Raw genomic sequence first — 18591 nt, 5'->3', positions numbered from 1 at the left:
CAGGCTCTGGTGGCCATGGGAAGCTCATAAGCAAATAAGTGCTGGTGCCAGCAACTGGAAGTAGGGCAAAGTGCACCAAAATGATGAGGGTGACGGATATAGGTGGGGCTTGAACACCATCTGCTGCAATTCCTCTTGGATATAAGTCAAATTGAAAACACAGACAACCCTTTTATTCATCTTTGTTTTGGTTTAAGAGAGGAAGGAAGAAAGGGAGGGAGTGAGAAAGGATAAAAATTACAGGATATCTATGTAAAGATATTGTTTGCTTGTAAGAAAAGGGTCATATGAAGGTGGATGTAAGGTACAGCATTACAAAAACAAGCCATCATATTTTGGTTGCCATTTAAAAAAAGAACAAGACAACTCTGAAAAATCTCTTTGAAAGAGATTTATTAAGAGAAACAATAAATTTTAGAAAATTTTATGTTCTTAACATAATTAAAGCTCATTGTTTGTTTGGGGAAAACTGGGGTAGTGGTGGCATGATCTTTGAATCTTTCCAAATTCTCACATCAAAACAAACAGAACAACTATATAGCAAAGCCAAAAACTCATTAATACCATTTACCAAACACTCACACACACACACACACACAAAAACCCACAAAAGAACAAAAAGCCCAAACAGACAAATTAAAAAAAACAAACAAAAACCCAGGTCACAAACTATCCCACAGACCACAGATGAGGCCAGACTACAATAGCCATAACCTGCAAGATTATCAACTCTGTTCAGAAGGAAGTGGGGAGCTGCAACAGGGCATGTAACAGAACTGAGAATTGGAGAGCCCCCAAAGAGCCAAGGAAACTCGAGGGAGCACACAGAGGGCCTAGTGGAAAACAGAAGCTGAAACTGGGAGGCTTATGCCCATGCTTCAGCAGGTCATCACAGGAGGCTGCTGCAGGAGGGCTGGAGAAACGTTCAAAAATGAGCCACTGTGGCTCCCTCCTACACTGAGTAGTAACTAGTAGGAGTGGCATTAGAGTAGAATAGGACAAGGATGATGTAGATGAGGAGAAAAGTTTAAAATAAAGGTAAAGGAGAGAAACAGAGTTCAAAAAGCAAGGCACAATGGTTTTGAACTCTACAAAAAGAAAAAAACCCACAGAAAATAATAGCTCTCTGAAGTTAGGAAATCTACCCTGAATCATTCTTCCTTCTAAAAATTTGGAAACACTAATTAAGAAACAGGAAAATATTAAGGTCAAATCCCATACAAAGTTATTATAAGAGAATAATGAACAGAATCACTTCCCTACAAACAATGAAAGCATGCCAGAAAGACATGTTTGTAGAACAGATATAAAAAGAGCTAAAAGATTAAATTACATGGGACATGAAAGAACAAAATAATTTAGATCAGAAAAACTCAAAATGAGGCGACAATTCAGAAAAGAATTAGAAATAAAATAAACTTATTTCAGAAGAAAAGACTAAAGAAGAAGGAACACAAGAGTGAATTACTAGTATCACAACAGATAATGCCTTAATAAAATGAAAGGTGAAAATGAGACAAGTTTTTAAATTCAAAAGAAACGAGTAGATAAGGGGAATATGAGAAAAAATAACAATATTAAAAATAGTCAAAGAAGATCCAAAATACAATTACTATAAATTCCTGGTGAAGAAAATCAAAGAAAGAGAAAAACTACTAAAACATATAATTACAAATTTTTCCTGAAACAAAACATATTGTTATTCTAAGACTATTATGTGTGTAATGTGGGATAAGTAATTATAGGGAAATCTAATCCCAGGTCTCTGAAAACCATAAGTCTCTCTGGAAAAAAAGAGATACATATGTAATATAGAGGTCAATATAGACTAATATAGACTCTCTAGCATTCCCAAATTTTAAAAGGAGTTATTATTTTATCCTGAAATATGGTCCTTGAATGACATCATTTTTTAAATGTTATTTTGTTATAATGTTGATGAGATGCCATAAGGAACTAACTCTTGTTATATCAATTAGCCTACAGTAAGATGGGTTTCATTACACATTGTTTGGTTTAAAGTCACAGAACCTACAAATGATGTTAAATGAAGACTTACAGCACACAAGCACAGAGTTAGGAGAAAATCAGTAGGAACAAAAAAAGAGAGAGGGAAAGAAGAAGGAAGAGAAGAGAAGAGGAGAGGAGAGGAGAGGAGAGGAGAGGAGAGGAGAGGAGAGGAGAGGAGAGGAGAGGAGAGGAGAGGAGAGGAGAGGAGAGGAGAGGAGAGGAGAGGAGAGGAGAGGAGAGGAGAGGAGAGGAAGATCTTTCTAAGATCTATTCACTGAAGAAGCCTAGAAACAATGACCACCAAGTAGTAGTGAGCATCTCTAGCACCCAAATTGTGATCCTGACATACCATTTCCCACTTAAAAACAAAACAACCCTAAACCAAGGTCTCTTGGAGAAACAGTTTATTCAGGGTAGGAAATGTACAAAATAAACCTGGAGCATCTTGACAGAAAGAGTGCAAGGATGCTATGAAGGATTACTAGGGTTATATCAAAAGGATTCAAAGTCGACATGAAGAGGCTCCTATTGGACAAAGAAGGGACAGGTGAGTATTTATTTTCTTTTTTATTTCTTTTTTTTATTTGAGGTATTATATGTGTACATATCTTACCATTGCACCCCCCCACACACACCCATACATGCCCTCACCCTCCAGAGTCTTGCGTCCATTGGTTATGCTTATATGCATGCATACAAGTCCTTTGTTTGATCTCTCATCTCCCCCACCTCTCCCTAACTTTCCCCCTGTAATTTGACAGTCTGTTTGATGCTTTACTGTCTCTGTATCTATCTTTTTGTTCATCTGTTTATAATGTTCTTTATTATCCATATATGAGAGAGATCATGTGGTATTTTTCTTTCATTGACTGGCTTATTTCACTTAGCATAATGTTCTCCAATTCCATCCAGGTTGCTGCAAATGATGAGAATTCCTTCTTTTTTATGGCAGCATAGTATTCCATTGTGTAGATGTACCATAGTTTTCTGATCCAGTCATCTGCTGACGGGCACATAGGCTGTTTCCAGATCTTAGCTATTGTTTTGCTGCTATGAACATAGGGGTGCATATATCCTTTCTGATTGGTGTTTCTAGTTTCTTCGGATATATTCCCAGGAGTGGGATTACTGGGTCAAATGGTAGTTCCATTTTCAGTTTTTTGAGGAAACTCCATACTGTTCTCCACAGTGGCTGCACCAGTCTGCATTCCCACCAGCAGTGCACGAGGGATCCTTTTTCTCTGCATCCTCGCCAACACTTGTCTTTTGTTGATTGTTGATGATAGCCATTCTGACAGGTGTGAGATGGTACCTCATTGTTGTTTTGATTTGCATCTCTCGGATAATAAGTGACTTTGAGCATGTTTTCATGTGTCTCTTGGCCTTCCTTCTGTCTTCTTTTGAAAAGATTCTATTTAGGTCCGTTGCCCATTTTTTTATTGGATCATTTATCTTCCTTTTATTAAGTTGCATAAGCTGCCTGTAGATGTTGGAGATTAAACCTTTATCAGTGATAGCATTTGCAAATATGTTCTCCCATAGAGTGCGCTTTCTTGTTGTTTTGTTGATGGTTTCTTTTGCTGTAAAAAAGCTTTTTATTTTGATGTAGTCCCATTTGTTAATTTTCTCTTTAGCTTCCATTGCCCTAGGGGAAGTGTCAGTGAAGAAGTTCTTTTGGCATATGTCTGAGATTTTGTTGCCTGTGGATTCCTCTAGTATTTTTATGCTTTCCCATCTTATGTTTAAGTCCTGTATCCATTTTGAGTTTATTTTCGTGTATGGTGTAAGTTGGTGATCTAGTTTCATTTTTTTGCATGTATCTGTCCAATTTTCCCAACACCATTTATTGAAAAGACTGTCTTGACTCCATTGTATGTTCATGCCTCCTTTGTCAAATATTAATTGAGCATAGTGGTTTGGGTCGATACCTGGATTCTCTATTCTGTTCCATTGATCTATATGTCTGTTCTTGTGCCAGTACCAGGCTGTTTTGAGAACAGTGGCTTTGTAATACAACTTGAGGTCTGGTATTGAGATCTCTCCTACTTTATTCTTCTTTCTCAGGATTGCTGTGGCTATTCGGGGTCTTTTTTTATTCCAGATAAATTTTTGGAGAGTTCTTTCTAGGTCTGTGAAATATGCTGTTGGTATTTTGATGGGGAGTGCATTGAATCTGTACATTGCTTTGGGTAGTATGGACATTTTAACGATGTTGATTCTACCAATCCATGAACATGGTATGTTCTTCCATCTGTTTTCGTCTTCCTCTATCTCTTTTTTCAGTGTCCTCTAATTTTCCTTGTATAGGTCTTTTACCTCCTTAGTTAAGTTTATTCCTAGGTATCTTAGTGTTTTTTTTTGGTGTGATGGTAAATGGGATTACTTTTTTAGTCTCTTTTTCTGTAAGTTAACTATTGGTGTATAGAAATGCCACAGATTTCTTGGCATTAATTTTGTATCCTGCTACATAGCTGAATTCATTTATTAAGTCTATTAGTTTTTTTGATGGATTCTTTGGGGTTTTTTATGTACAATATCATGTCATCTGCAAATAAGGACAGCTTTACTTCTTCTTTCCCAATTTGGTTGCCTCTGATTTCTTCTTCTTGTCTAATTGCAATTGCTAATACTTCCAGCACTATGTCAAACAGGAGTGGTGAGAGTGGGCATCCCTGTCTTGTTCCTGTTCTTAGGGGAAATGGTTTTAGTTTTGGCCCATTGAGTATGATGTTTGCTGTGGGTTTATCATATATAGCTTTTATTATGTTGAGGTATGATCCTTCTATTCCCACCTTGTTGAGAGTTTTTATCAAGAAAGGGTGTTGGATTTTGTCAAATGCTTTTTCTGCATCTATTGATATGACTATGTGATTTTTATCACTCAATTTGTTTATGTGATGTATCATGTTTATTGATTTGCGGATATTGTACCATCCTTGCATTCCTGGGATAAATCCTACTTGGTCATGGTGTATGATCTTTCTGATGTACTGCTGGAGCCGATTTGCTAGAATTTTGTTGAGGATTTTGGCATCTATGTTCATGAGGGATATTGGTCTGTAATTCTCTTTCATTGTGTTGTCTTTATCTGGTTTTGGTATTAGGGTGATGCTGGCTTCATAGAAGGAGCCTGGAAGTGTTCCTTCCTCTTGAATTTTTTGGAATAGTCTGAGGAGGATAGGTTTCAGTTCTTCCTTGAATGTTTGGTAAAACTCTCCTGTGAAGCCATCTGGCCCCGGGCTTTTGTTTGCCGGAAGCTTTTTGATGACTGCTTCAATTTCTTCCATAGTTACTGGCCTATTGAGCTGTTTAGATTCTTCCTGATTGAGTTTTGGAAGGTTATATTTTTCTAGGAATATGTCCATTTCCTCCAGGTTGTCCAGTTTGTTGGAACAGAGTTGTTCGTAGTATTTTGTAACAATCCTTTGTATTTCGGCGGGGTCTGTTGTTATTTCACCACTTTCATTTATGATTTTGTTTATTTGGGTCCTCTCTCTTTGCTTCTTGGTGAGCCTGGCTAGAGGTTCATCAATCTTGTTTATCCTCTCAAAGAACCAGCTCTTGGTTTTGTTGATCTTTTGTATTGTTTCTTTGGTCTCTATGTCGTTTATCTCTGCTCTGATCTTTATTATTTCCTTCCTTCTGCTTACAACTGGGCTTTTCTTGTTGCTCTCTCTCTAACTCTTTGAGTTGTTGGGTTAGGTAATTTATTACCATTGTTTCTTGTTTTTTGCAGTAGGCTTGTAGAGCTATGAACTTCCCTCTCAGGACTGCTTTTGCTGTGTCCCATAGATTTTGGATTGTTGTGTTTTCATTGTCATTTGTTGCCATGATGTTTTTTATTACTTCCTTTTTGTCTTTGGTAACCCAGTCATGGTTTAATAGCATGCTGTTTAGTCACCATGTGTTTGATTTCTTTGGATTGTTTTTATTGTAGTTGATTTCCAGTTTTATGCCACTGTGATCTGAGAAGATACTTGATATGATTTCTATCTTCTTGAATTTGGAGAGATTTTGCCTATGTCCTAACATATGGTCTATCTTTGAAAATGACCCATGTGCACTTGAGAAGAATGTATATTCTGTGGCTTTGGGGTGAAATGTTCTGACGATGTCGATTAATTCCATCTGGTCTAGTGAGTCATTTAGGATTGATGTTTCTTTGCTGATTTTTTGTTTAGAGGATTTGTCGAATGGTGATAGTGGGGTATTAAAGTCTCCTACTATGATTGTATTGCTGTCAATCTCTCCTTTGATATCTTCCAGGAGTTTTTTTTATGTATTTTGGTGCTCCTGTATTGGGTGCATATATGTTTACCAGAGTTATTTCTTCTTGTTGGATTGCTCCCTTTAGTATTATGAAGTGGCCTTCATTATCTCTTGTTATGTCCTTCACTTTGAGATCTAATTTGTCAGATATAAGTATTGCTACCCAGCTTTTTTTTTCATTTCCATTTGCTTGGAAAACCTTTTTCCATCCCTTTACTCTCAGTCTGTATGTGTCTTTTTTTTTCTGAGGTGGGTTTCCTGTAGACAGCAGATATATGGGTTTTGTTTTCTTATCCAATCTGTTACCTTGTGTCTTTTGACTGGGGCATTCAATCCATTTACATTTAAAGTTATTATTGATAGGTACTTATTTGTCACCATTTTTATTCTATACCCCTGTGTTCCTTCTTTGCTTCCTATTTCTTTTTTTAACAGCAGACCCTTTAGCATTTCTTGCATTGCTGGTTTGGTGGTGATAAACTCCCTTAGTCCTTTTTTGTCTGTGCAGCTTCTGATTTCACCTTCAATTTTGATTGATAGCCTTGCTATGTACAGTATTCTCTGATTGAGTCCCTTGTTTTGCATGACTTTGTATATTTCATTCCATTCCCTTCTGGCCTGATGAGTTTCTGTTGAGAAATCAGTTGCTAGTCTGATGGGGGTTCCTTTGTATGTAACTTTCTGTCTCTCTCTGGATGCTTTTAAGATTCTTACTTTGTCATTGTTGTTTGCCAGTTTAATTATAATGTGCCTTGGCGTCGGTCTTTTGGGGTTCATTTTGCTTGGGACTCTGTGAGCTTCTTGGATTTGTGTGGGTTTTTTCTTCCCTATATCAGGGAAGTTTTCCGTTATTATTTCTTCAAACAGGTTTTCTATTCCTTGCTCGGTTTCCTTTCCTTCTGGTACCCCTATTATTCAGATGTTGTTTTGTTTCGTGTTGTCCAGGACAGGTGAGTATTTAAATGGATAACCACAATTATTAAAAACCCATCAAATATGAGGAAAGAAGTGATCAAGGAGAGAATAGAAAGCAGGTACCAGGTAGTCCCAAAATGGTGGTGGATTAAGTGGAAGCTACACTGACACTCTCCTCGGACCAAACTGGAATTACAACTAAAACGCAGAAAAACCATCTTGAATAATCAACTGAAGACTAGCTGGAAACCCTGATAACCAAGGATGGAAAGTGGATATGCACAGAGACTGGTAGGAAGTACAGAGGCCCAAGAGGGCTAGCCAGGCTCCCACAGACAGCAGACAAAGTTCTGGAGGGATATCTCAGCTGTTGGGGTTCCCACTGAGAACTTTGGGGCCTAAACCCCAGGCTGGGCTCCTTAGCCCAGAGCACCAGAACTGAGAGAGGTACCCACATAACATCTGGTTGTAAAAAGCAGCAGGCTTGCTGCCTGCCAGGCAGAGATGGCTAGAAATGCAGGAATCCTTTTAAAGGACTAATGCAAAACATTTTGTGTGCAGCCACTCACCTTGGGTTCCGGCAGAAGAAGGGCAAAATGGACTGGAGCTGTGTGAGCAGAGGCCAGGGTTAGGAGCTCTGGAGTTTCCCCAGTTTCCTGTGCTGAGTCATTCCCTCACACTGCAGAGGACATCTTTCGCAGGCAGACCTTTATCATCCAGGCAGCTTTTGCTTGGGGGGAGCAATTGCCCCACCCTGTTGGAAAACCACTTGTCCTATTCTGTGGAATCTATGCCTTGTTGTGGTCTATGGCCGGAGGTTCAGTAAGACTCTGAGAATAACAGTCAGACCACAGGCAGAGGTGGATCTCTGGAGGCTTTGAGTATCTGCCTGATCTTCTCCTGGACCTGGGTCTAGGAAAAGCATACCTTAGTGCACATCTTGGTCCTTTCCAAAGGCACGCAGCGAGAGCAGAGGGAGCCATAAGCTGTGAATTGCTGATATCTCCAAAAGGTACTCAAACAGTTTCTGAAACTGTCCTGCACCAGAGACTGGGAGGCATAGCAGATCTACCTAATTACATAGACACAAACCCAACCAGGCAGCCAAATTGGGGAAACAAAAAAACAAGCTCCAAATGAAAGAACACAAGAATTCTCCAGAAGAAGTAAATGAAATGGAGATAAGAAATTTATCATACATATAGTTCAGAATAATGATTATAAGGATGCTCAACAGAATGAGAAAAGATATAGAAACTATAAAAAATGACCAGTTGGAAATAAAGAATGACATAGCGCTAATAAGGAACACATTGGAGGGAATACACAGTAGATAGGGGAAGTCAAGGATGGGATCAGTGAATTAGAAGACAGAATAGAAAAAATTCACACAATCAGAGAACCAAACATAAAAAAAATGAAAAAAACAGGAAGACAGCTTAAGGGAGCTGTGGGACAACAGGAAATTTAACAATATTTGCATCAAAGGAATACCAGAAGGTGGAGAAAGCGAGCAAGGGATAGAAAATACGTTTTAAGAAATAATGGCAGAAAATTTCCCTAAACTGGTGAAGGAAAAAGTCATACAAGTTTAGGAGGCACAAAGAGTCCCAAGCAAGAAGAACCCAAACAGGCTAACACCCAGACACATCATCATTAAAATGCCAAAAAATGAAAAACAGAGAAAGTCTTAAAGGCAGCAAGTGAAAAACAATTTGTTACCTAAAGGAGCTCCCATAAGGCTGTCAGCTGATTTTTCATCAGAACCTCTACAGGCCAAAAGGGAATGCCATAAAGTATTCAAGAAAATGAAAAGCACGGATCTGAAACTAAGACTACTCTACCCAGCAATGCTGTCATTCAAAATAGATGGAAAAATAAAGAGCTTCCTTGGATGGGGGCAGGAGGGTGGGGTGGATGCTAAAGCAGTTTTTCACCACAAGATCAGCATTTCAAAAAATGTTAAAGGGACTGCTGTAATAAGAAGAAGAACTAGAGAGAGAAACATAGGCATAAAGAATAAAAATGGCAATAAATAAGTACCTATCCTATATAATAAAAGGCTAATATGCAAATTGACCAAACAGCAGAACAACTGGTTGCTATGACACACACTGACCACCAGGGGGAAGTCACTCAATGCAGGAGCTTCCCACTCAGCCAGAAGCCTGGCTTACAGCTGGCAAGTGCAGCAGTGGTGGTGGGATCCTCTTCCGCCTCTGCAGCAGTGCGAAGGACTCCTTGGGGGATGTCCGACTGCTGGCTTAGGCCCTTCTCCACAAGATGGCACAGGTCAGGCTGAGGGACTCCCCCGCCCCCAGTGCACAAATGTCATGCACAGGGCCTCTAGTCAATAATAACCTTATGTAAATGGATTAAAAGTTCCAATCAAAAGACATAGAGTAGCAGAATAGATACGAAAATCTGACCCAAAACTATGCTGTCTACAAGAGACCCACTCAGCACAAAAGACTCACACAGGATGAGAGTGAAGGGATGGAAAAAATTTCCCATGAAAATGGAAATGAAAGAAAAGGTGGGACAGCAAACTCATTTCTGACAAAATAGACCTCAAAATGAAAGCCATCACAAGAGACAGTAAAGGTCACTACATAATGCTAAAGGGATTGATCCAACGAGAGGATATAACCCTGGTAAAGATATATGCACCCAATATAGGAGCATCTAAATGTATAAAAAGCTTCTGAGGACCTTAAGGGAGATATCGCTAACAATACAGTCATAGTAGAGGAAGTCGTAAAACCATAAAAATCCTAGAAGAAACCATAGGCAGCAAAATCTCAGACATATCTCATAGCAATATGTTTGCCTATACATCTCCTAGAGCAAGGGAAATAAAAGAGAAAAAAACAAATGGGGCTACGTCAAAGTAAAAAGCTTCTGCACAGCAAAAGAAACCATCAACAAAACAACAAGAAAGCCCACTGCATGGGAGAACATATTTGCCAACATTATCTCTGATAAGGGTTTAATCTCCAACATTTACAGGGAACTCATTCAACTTAACAAAAGGAAGATAAATAATTCAATAAAAAAGTAGGCAAAGAACTTAAATAGACACTTTTCAAAAGAGGACATACAGAAGGCCAAGAGACATATGAAAACATGCCTAAAGTCACTAATCATCCAAAAGATGCAAATCAAAACGACAATGAGGTACCATCTCAAATCTGTCAGAATGGTTACCATCAACAAACCAACAAATGATAAGTGCTGGCAAGAATATTAAGAAAAAGGAACCCTAGTACACTGCTGGTGGGAATGCAGGCTAGTACAGCCTTTATGGAAAGCAGTATGGAGTTTCCTCAAAAAATTAAATATGGAACTGCTATTTGACCCATTGATCCCACATCTAAGTATATATCCTAAGAAACCCAAAACACCAATCAGAAAGAATACTAGTATATGCATCCCTATGTTCATAGGAGCACAATTTATAATAGCTAAGATCAGGAAACAGCCCAAGTGCCCATCTCAGTTATAAAAACCCTGTGGTCATGACGCCATCATGGCATCACGACCAAATGCCAAAAGGCAGCTGCTGAACATCATATGATTTTTTCATGGGAACAAGCAAGTGTTGCTCTTTTCAATTCTCATCTTCCAATGAAGGTCAATTTAAGTGCTCCTGAGAAGGAAAGGTTAGGGCAGGAAATGATTCTTATCTCCATCCACAACTGTCTTCAAGGTGGGCGAGGCTGCGTGCATGGCGAGGCGTATGCGGGTAGGCGGGGATTTGATGCTGGGTCCCGGGGCGTGCTGGTTCTGGGTCTCACGCAATTTCACGTGGTGGGCCTCTAGTCAGTATATGAGTGGGTAAAAAGGCTGTGGTACATTTACATCATGGAATACTATGTAGCAGAAAAAGAAGGATCTCTTACCCTGTGAGACAGCATGGAGGGACATAGAAAATATTGTGCTAAGTGAAATAAACCAGTCAGAGAAAGACAAGTATCACACGGTCTCATTCATATGTGGAATCTAATGAACAAAATAAACTGATGAACAAATAAATCCAGAGACTTAGAAGGATGGAACAGACTGTCGAATCTCAGCAAGAGAAGAGAGAAAACAATGTCCATTTTAGGGTTTTATCTTCTACATTGGGTTGAGCACAGTGATCACAAAAATGTTTGCAAAAATGATTCTAGGACAATCTATTACTTAGGAAAGATCAGAACAACCATGGACCTGCTGGAAACACTACCCAGATCCAGGGGAAGATTAATGCTACTGAATAAAGTTGGACGATGAAAATAAAGTCATGCTTTGATTACAACTCATGTGTCATGTTTATTCAACATATAAACTACATGCATATGATATGGTGGGCTATCCCCATGGAGCCGATAATTTAGGAAAGATTTTACATGTGTACAAGTAACACTAATGGAAAACAATATGAAATAAGTGCCACAACGGAGGCACAGTCAAAATTCTATAGTTCACTAGGCAGAAATAGCTCTTCTGACAACAGTGAGAGAGAAGAGTAAGGTCTGAGCTGCACTGTAAAGGATGAGTGGCATTCAGTGGACAGAGATGAGAGGGAGAACATGATAGCCTGAAGAGTTAGCTTAAACAGAAATGCAACATAGGAAAGTGTAGGGCACATCTTAAAACACAATAGGAAATTTCAATTGTCTTTTGAGCAGAAGGTTCATGATGGACGATTGAAAAACAGGGATGGAAAGATGGGTTGGGACCAGGTAAATGGACATGGTCTTTATCCTCAGAGTAGCGGTTTGGGATGTGTCTTCTCATAGAGTCACAGAAGATTTTCTCAAATGAGAGAAAGTCCTACCAACAAACAGCATTTTAGGATATATGAAAGGTATGTTCAAAGAAAGAGCATGCGGAAGCAGAGACCAGTGCCAGAAATATTTGAATAAAAAATCAAAATGGATTTTTGATGATGGTGATGAATAAGTAGATGGGGAACTGAGAAACTAGAAGGGGTAAGGATAACAGGATCTGAGCCTGAGTCTTGGGAAAGAGTCATGATTTGCAGTCAAGCTGACTAGGAGAACAGGACAATGGAATCAGAGAGAGGCTGGGCCAGGAAATTGAGTAGCGTGAGACAAGTCTATCAATGCTCCTCTGTAAGAGTGTTTTCAGAGAAATAGGTGGGCGGTCTTTCTCTGTTGAGTGAGAATAGGGTTCTTGGGAGACCACTGGAATAAGCATTCCCAGATGTCCCCACAGGATGGTGAGATATGATAGAAAGCTTTATTTGTGTGGAATTACATCACTAGGTTTCCAAAGTCTCATTTCCCTTAATCCAATTATAGAAGAAGTGTAGTTGGGGCTTCAGTAGAGTTAGAAGCAAAGTCAGCGTCCAGAGTTCCCGTTCCACATTGCAGCCGAGGACTGCATCAGGTTAGTTGCAGTCCATCAGTACATTGTGTGGGAGGTCCCCATTGCCATGGGCCTTGTGGGTAAGTGCAGGGGAACTGAGAGAGCTCATCCCCTGCAACAAGAGTCCCAAGTAACCAAGACAGCCAACCCCTTTGTTTAGGGAATTAAATATTTCAAATCTTCCTGTGCTTGCAGGGGCCATGCCTACTCTGGCCAATGACCTGTTTCCAGGTGCGACTGACAGAAAGCACCTTCACTAGTCCACCCAACTTTGTTGGCCATGCATCTATCGCCCCCCCCTACACACCCCGCTATCCACTCTATCCAGTCTCCTCCCCCAGAGGGAAGGATCAGTAGCCCCATGGGGAGAGTAAAGCTGCAGCTTCCTGGCAAAGCTCCCCAAATGACATTTGTGTGGGCAGCAGGGAAAGATGGAAAGGAGGGCAGAGACCTAGCATTGTTCTGCCCGTGCTGGTCTCCCAGAGCGGCTGCCCCAGCATGTAGATTAAATCAATAGAACGGGTTCTGTCAGGTACTGTCTGAAGGAGAGCACATTGGCAGCAACCTAATTATGGTGAAACACCAGTTTTTTTTCTTTCCAATCTGTTGTGATCAATACTTTTGTAAAACCCATAAAAGTGAATTACCAGAAAAAAATGAACAAGTGCTTGGATGTGGTGGCAAACGTCAAATTACCATAAAACTTTCAGCAAGCTTATTTTAATTTCTGCACCTACATTGTGGCAAATCCTATATAATAAAAGGCTAATATGCAAATCAACCGAACAGCAAAACTACCGGTCACTATGACACACACTGACCACCAGGGGGCAGATGCTCAGTGCAGGAGCTGTCCCCTGGTGGTCAGTGTGTTCCCACAGGGGGAGCACCGCTCAGCCAGAAGCCGGGCTCATGGCTGGCGAGCACAGCAGCAGTGGTGGGAGCTTCTCCCACCTCAACGGCAGCGCTAAGGATGTCCGACTGATGGCTTAGGCAGGGCAGAGGGCCCAAGCCATCAGTCAGACATTCCCTGAGGGCTCCCAGACTGTGATAAGATGCAGTCTGAGCTGAGGGACGCCCCCCCCTCCTAGTGCACAAATTTCGTGCACCGGGCCTCTAATATAAAATAAACATCAACACGCTTGAGTAGCACTAAAGGGAACTGATACCAAACAAGATACTATTCCTGGCTTTGTTGTCAATATTTTGTGTGATCCTTTGCAAGCCTTTTAACTTTTCTGGGCTTACATTCTCTTGTTTGTTTTAATTTTACCCTAAGAGTTTAGGTTATGTGGTGCTTAAATATTTGTTGACACTGAAAGGGCCTGGCTAAATTATCAGTATGCCCATACTCACTGCATTGTCTAAGTGAGAACTGTTTTCTTCTCCTATAGTTTTTGTTGTTGTTGTTGTTTTGTTTTGTTTTTTTGCCACTTCTAATACTTTGAGGTGTGTTGCTGTTTTGAGGCTAGTGAGGAGAAAAGCAGGCCTTCAGGGAGTCAGATTTTCTGCAAAACTATTTTGAGTGAATCTCTATCTGTAATCACAGCACATAACACCACAGGAAATCTAAAACCAAAACATTAACTCTGAACCACAGACCCAGCTTACATAACAGGATCCATGACTCACTGGCTCAGGATTCCTGGCTACCCACATCTTGCACAGATTTGAGTATGTGCCCAATTCCCATACCCAGTCGGCTTGAGGTGACAAATGGCTTTGATCTTATCCTGTTCATCTTATGTGTTCCTAGTGCCAAACATAATGCTAGCCATATGATAAGGGCCCACTAACCCTTTCTCAAATAGATAAATAAGTGAAAGAGACTGAAACTTCTAAGTTTATTTTTTAGTCAGTGTCCTCCTAGCACTTATTCTGTGAAGAAGAAATTACCTGTTTCTCGTCATTTACGATACGAATTGTGATTTACATCTCTAGAAAGTATCTGTTTGCACTGAATTTTGTCCCTTCCCCCATTTCATATGTTAAAGCCCTATTCACAATGTGATTGTATTTGGAGATAGGACCTATAAAAAGGTAATAAAGAGCCTGGCTGGTGTTGCTCAGTGGTTGAGTGAAGACTCATGAACCAAGAAGTTGCAGGTTTGATTCCCAGTCAAAGATTCTTTCATCCTTGATGAGTCTGTCTCTCTCCTCCTCTCCCTTCCTCTCTCTCTTTAATACATATATATACCAGGCGCCCAGTGCACGAATTTGTGCACCTTGAAAGAAACTGTGGGCCGTGAGGCTACAGTAGGCACATGAGTGGGTCTCAGCCCAACTTCTGTGCCCTCGCCTCGCCCCTCCTGCTACGGCCCCCAGTCCTCTATCTGCTGTCACCCCCCACTCCTGCCACTCCCATGCACTGACAATGCCGCCTTTGCTCACACCCACTGATGGCGAGGAGCGATGGGGGCTGGGGCCAGCAGTGGGTGTGAGCAGCAGCTGTTGCCCCAATTGCCCCTTAGGAGCAGGGGTAGGTGGAAAAGCCCTCGGGGCAATCAGGCCAGCAGCCACCGCTTTCATCCACTGATGGTGCCAAGTGATCGGGACTGGCACTGGGCACCAGCAGCAGGTGCAAGCAGTGACTCTGGTGCCAGATACAGGTGCGAGCATGGCAGGTGCTGGGAGCAGGTGCAAAAGCCAAGTGAGACCGCGGCAGCAGGAGCCAAGATTTTCAGTAACCACCAGAGGCTTGCCCCGATGACAGCAACTGGTGCCATGCCTTGGTCTGTCACTCCCCGCTCACCTGCTCCACCATCCTGTCACAGACCATGCCCGCCCTGTTCTGCATACGCCCCCTGGTGATCAGCGCATGTCATAGCAACCAGTTGTTCCGTTCTCTGGTTGTTCCACTGTTTGGTCTATTTGCATATTAGCCTTTTATTATATAGGATATATACTAGAGGCCCACTGCACAAAATCCATGCATGGGTAAGGGTCCCTAGAAGCTACTGGCTGCCGGCCGGGGCCTCCCTTCCCCTGGCCACCTGCTGCCACCACTGCCAGCCCGGGCTGGCTCGGGAGAGGGGCCGCAGGCAGTTGGCTGGCCGGCCCCACCCCCTGGTCAAACTCCCCATTGAGGGAAACTTGCATATTAGGCTTTTATTACATAGGATATATATATAATGGTTGGCAAACTGCGGCTTGCGAGCCACATGCAGCTCTTTGGCCCCTTGAGTGGGGCTCTTCCACAAAATACCACAGCCAGGTGAGTCTATTTTGAAGAAGTGGTGTTAGAAGAAGTTTAAGTTTAAAAAATTTGTCTCTCAAAAGAAATTTCAATCGTTGTACTGTTGATATTTGGCTCTGTTGACTAATGAGTTTGCCAACCACTGGCCTAGGTGGTTGTCACGCCCTCATGCCATGATGCCCTCATGCTATCACAAGGAAGCTGTGTACACTGTAGGCGGGTATAGGTGGGTGGGGCCCCAGCGGCTGCTCCACGCGGCGAGGCTGGGGGCGTCCTGTGGCTGCATGCGCCATGGAGGCAGGGTCCGGTGGCCGCTCCGTGTGGTTTGGCCGGGGGGGTTGGGGGGGGGGCAGTGGTCTTGGGAACGCAAGTGCCACCCCTGCAGCTGGCAGCCAATGACAAGGCAGAATAGGCCCTTGACATCAGGGAGTGGTGGAACCTGAGCACTTGACAGGTTCTGTGGGAGGGAATGCAGAGTGGAGCTGGGAGTGGAGCTGGTCCCGTTCAGGTGTGGCAGCTCCTCTTTAGGTGTGACAGGCTGCGGCGGCCTGGCTGAGAGGGAAGAGGCAAGCACGGTGCTCTGAGCACAGTCATCATGGACCACCCAGATGATGGGCCTCCTGCCAAGGCCTGCTGCCTGGGCAGCTCGGTGGCCTCTCAAGATGACACGCCACGGCTGCCGCCGCCATCTCTGCCACCACCACCGCTCATGCGACTGCCCCTGCATCCACCGGAGCAGTGCCTGAGGCTCTGGGAGGAAACAGAGGTGGCACAGGTGCTGGCTGGCATGAGGGGGGAGGGATTGGGCCCCACTCTCCCCCCACAGTCCCCCTATGTCATTCTGGAGGAGGGAGGGATGCGCGTGTACTTCACCCTGGGTGCCGGGTTTTCCTACTGGGATCCTGATTTCGAGTCTGGGTATGGGGAGGCGCCCCCTCCCACAGAGAGCCTAGAAACATTCTCTCCTGAGGAGATGGCTGGGGGAAGCCTGGAGATCGACATTCAGGTTACCGAGCCGGAGCTGAGTGGCTTTGGTGGAGAGGCCCTAGATAGCATAGGGGGACGGGAGTACCAGGTGTTAGCCGGTCTACAGGGGAAGGAAGAGGCCATTATCATAGTGGAAGATGACAAGGAGGGGGTGAAGGAGAATGTGAGGAATGAGAGAAGGAGGAAGAAGAGGAAGCAGAGGAAGAGGCCTGGGGGGCCCATGGCTCCGTGTGGTGCAGAGGCGGGGCCCACGGCTCCGGCCTACCTCTTTGGAGCCCCAGGATCCCTGGTCTTGCACGATTTCACGTGCCCGGTCACTAATATATATATATTAGAGGCCCGGTGCACGAAATTTGTGCATGGGGGGTTCCCCTCAGCCCAGCCTGCACCCTCTCCAAACCGGGACCCCTTGGGGTATGTCCGACTGCCTGTTGAGGCCCTATCACTGGGATCGGGCCTAAACCGGCAGTCAGACATCCCTCTCACAATCCTGTACTGCTGGCTACTAATCACTTACCTGCCTGCCTGCCTGGTCACCCCTAACTGCCTACCCTGCCATCCTGGTTGCCCCTAACTGCCCCCCCACCAGCCTGGTCACTCCTAACTGCCCCCCCATTCTAGCCTAATCACCCCCAATGCCCCCCCTTCCAGCCTGGTCACCCCTAACTGCACCCCCCCCACACTGGCCTGGTCACCTCTTACTGCCCCCTCCTGCTGGCCTGGTTGCCCCCAACTTACTCCGCTCTGCTGGCCTGGTCTACCCATGCAGCCTGCTTGTTCAGTTGTTTGGTCATCCCTCACTAACCCCCCTGCCGGCCTGGTCGTAGGCAGCCATCTTGTGAGAGTGTGAGGGTCAATTTGCATATCACCTCTTTATTATATCATATTACCTCTTTATTGTGTATATATATATATATATATATATATATATATATATATATATATATCTCAAAAACAGTCAGCTAACACTCATTAGGACATCTACACTAATAAAAGAGTAAGATGCAAATTTACCTTACCTTCGCAACTCCCACCAGCCAATCAGGAGTGAGTATGCAAATTAACCCAACAAAGATGGCGAGTTAATTTGCATATTCAGGTGCCAAGTTGCCGGGGCAGGGTGGGACACTTGTGTCATTGCCATGGCGACAACGCAGGCATTCTGCAACGCCTCAGTCGTTCCACACTGCCCCAGCCGCTCTGGGCCCCTGGGCAGCAGGGGAAGGCAGAAAGGAGGCTCTGGGCCGGAGCGAAAAGGCGGCTCCAGCCAGAGTGAAGGCGGTGCCGGCAGCCAGGGAAAGGAAGGCCTGTTCTTGCATGAATCTTCGTGCATTGGGCCTCTAGTATATAGTATATCCCAGCTCAATCATTCTGGCCAATGACAGATATCTCTACACTCCTTCCAGATTCACCCTGACTCCTGTGCTTTAGGGGAACAGAAGTGGATATACAAAATCCATGGCTTTCAGTGTTTAACAGATCTGGGTTCACATGGCTTCACTTAATTGCAAGGGAGTTGGGAAGTAAACGTTTCATGTCCAGGAAGAAAAACATCCAATGAAATGCTAATGAACACAAAGTATCATCTTTGCCGTGCTCTCTAACCCCATGAACCTGACAACCTTTCTTAGTTTCCTCATTTGAAAAATACAAGGTAGTTGAGGAACTGGATATTAAGGTGAAGAGATAAAGAAGTACAAATTGGCAGTTACAAAATAGTCACAGGGATGTAAAGTACAGCATAGGGAATATAGTTGATAATCCAATATAATAAAGAGGTAATATGAAAATTAACCCTCACCATGTCACAAGATGGCTGCACCCACAGCAGAGGCGGG

The sequence above is a fragment of the Cnephaeus nilssonii genome (assembly GCF_951640355.1).
Source record: "Cnephaeus nilssonii genome assembly, chromosome: 3".
Lineage (NCBI taxonomy): Eukaryota > Metazoa > Chordata > Mammalia > Chiroptera > Vespertilionidae > Cnephaeus > Cnephaeus nilssonii.
Note: the sequence above shows the minus strand (reverse complement) of the source record.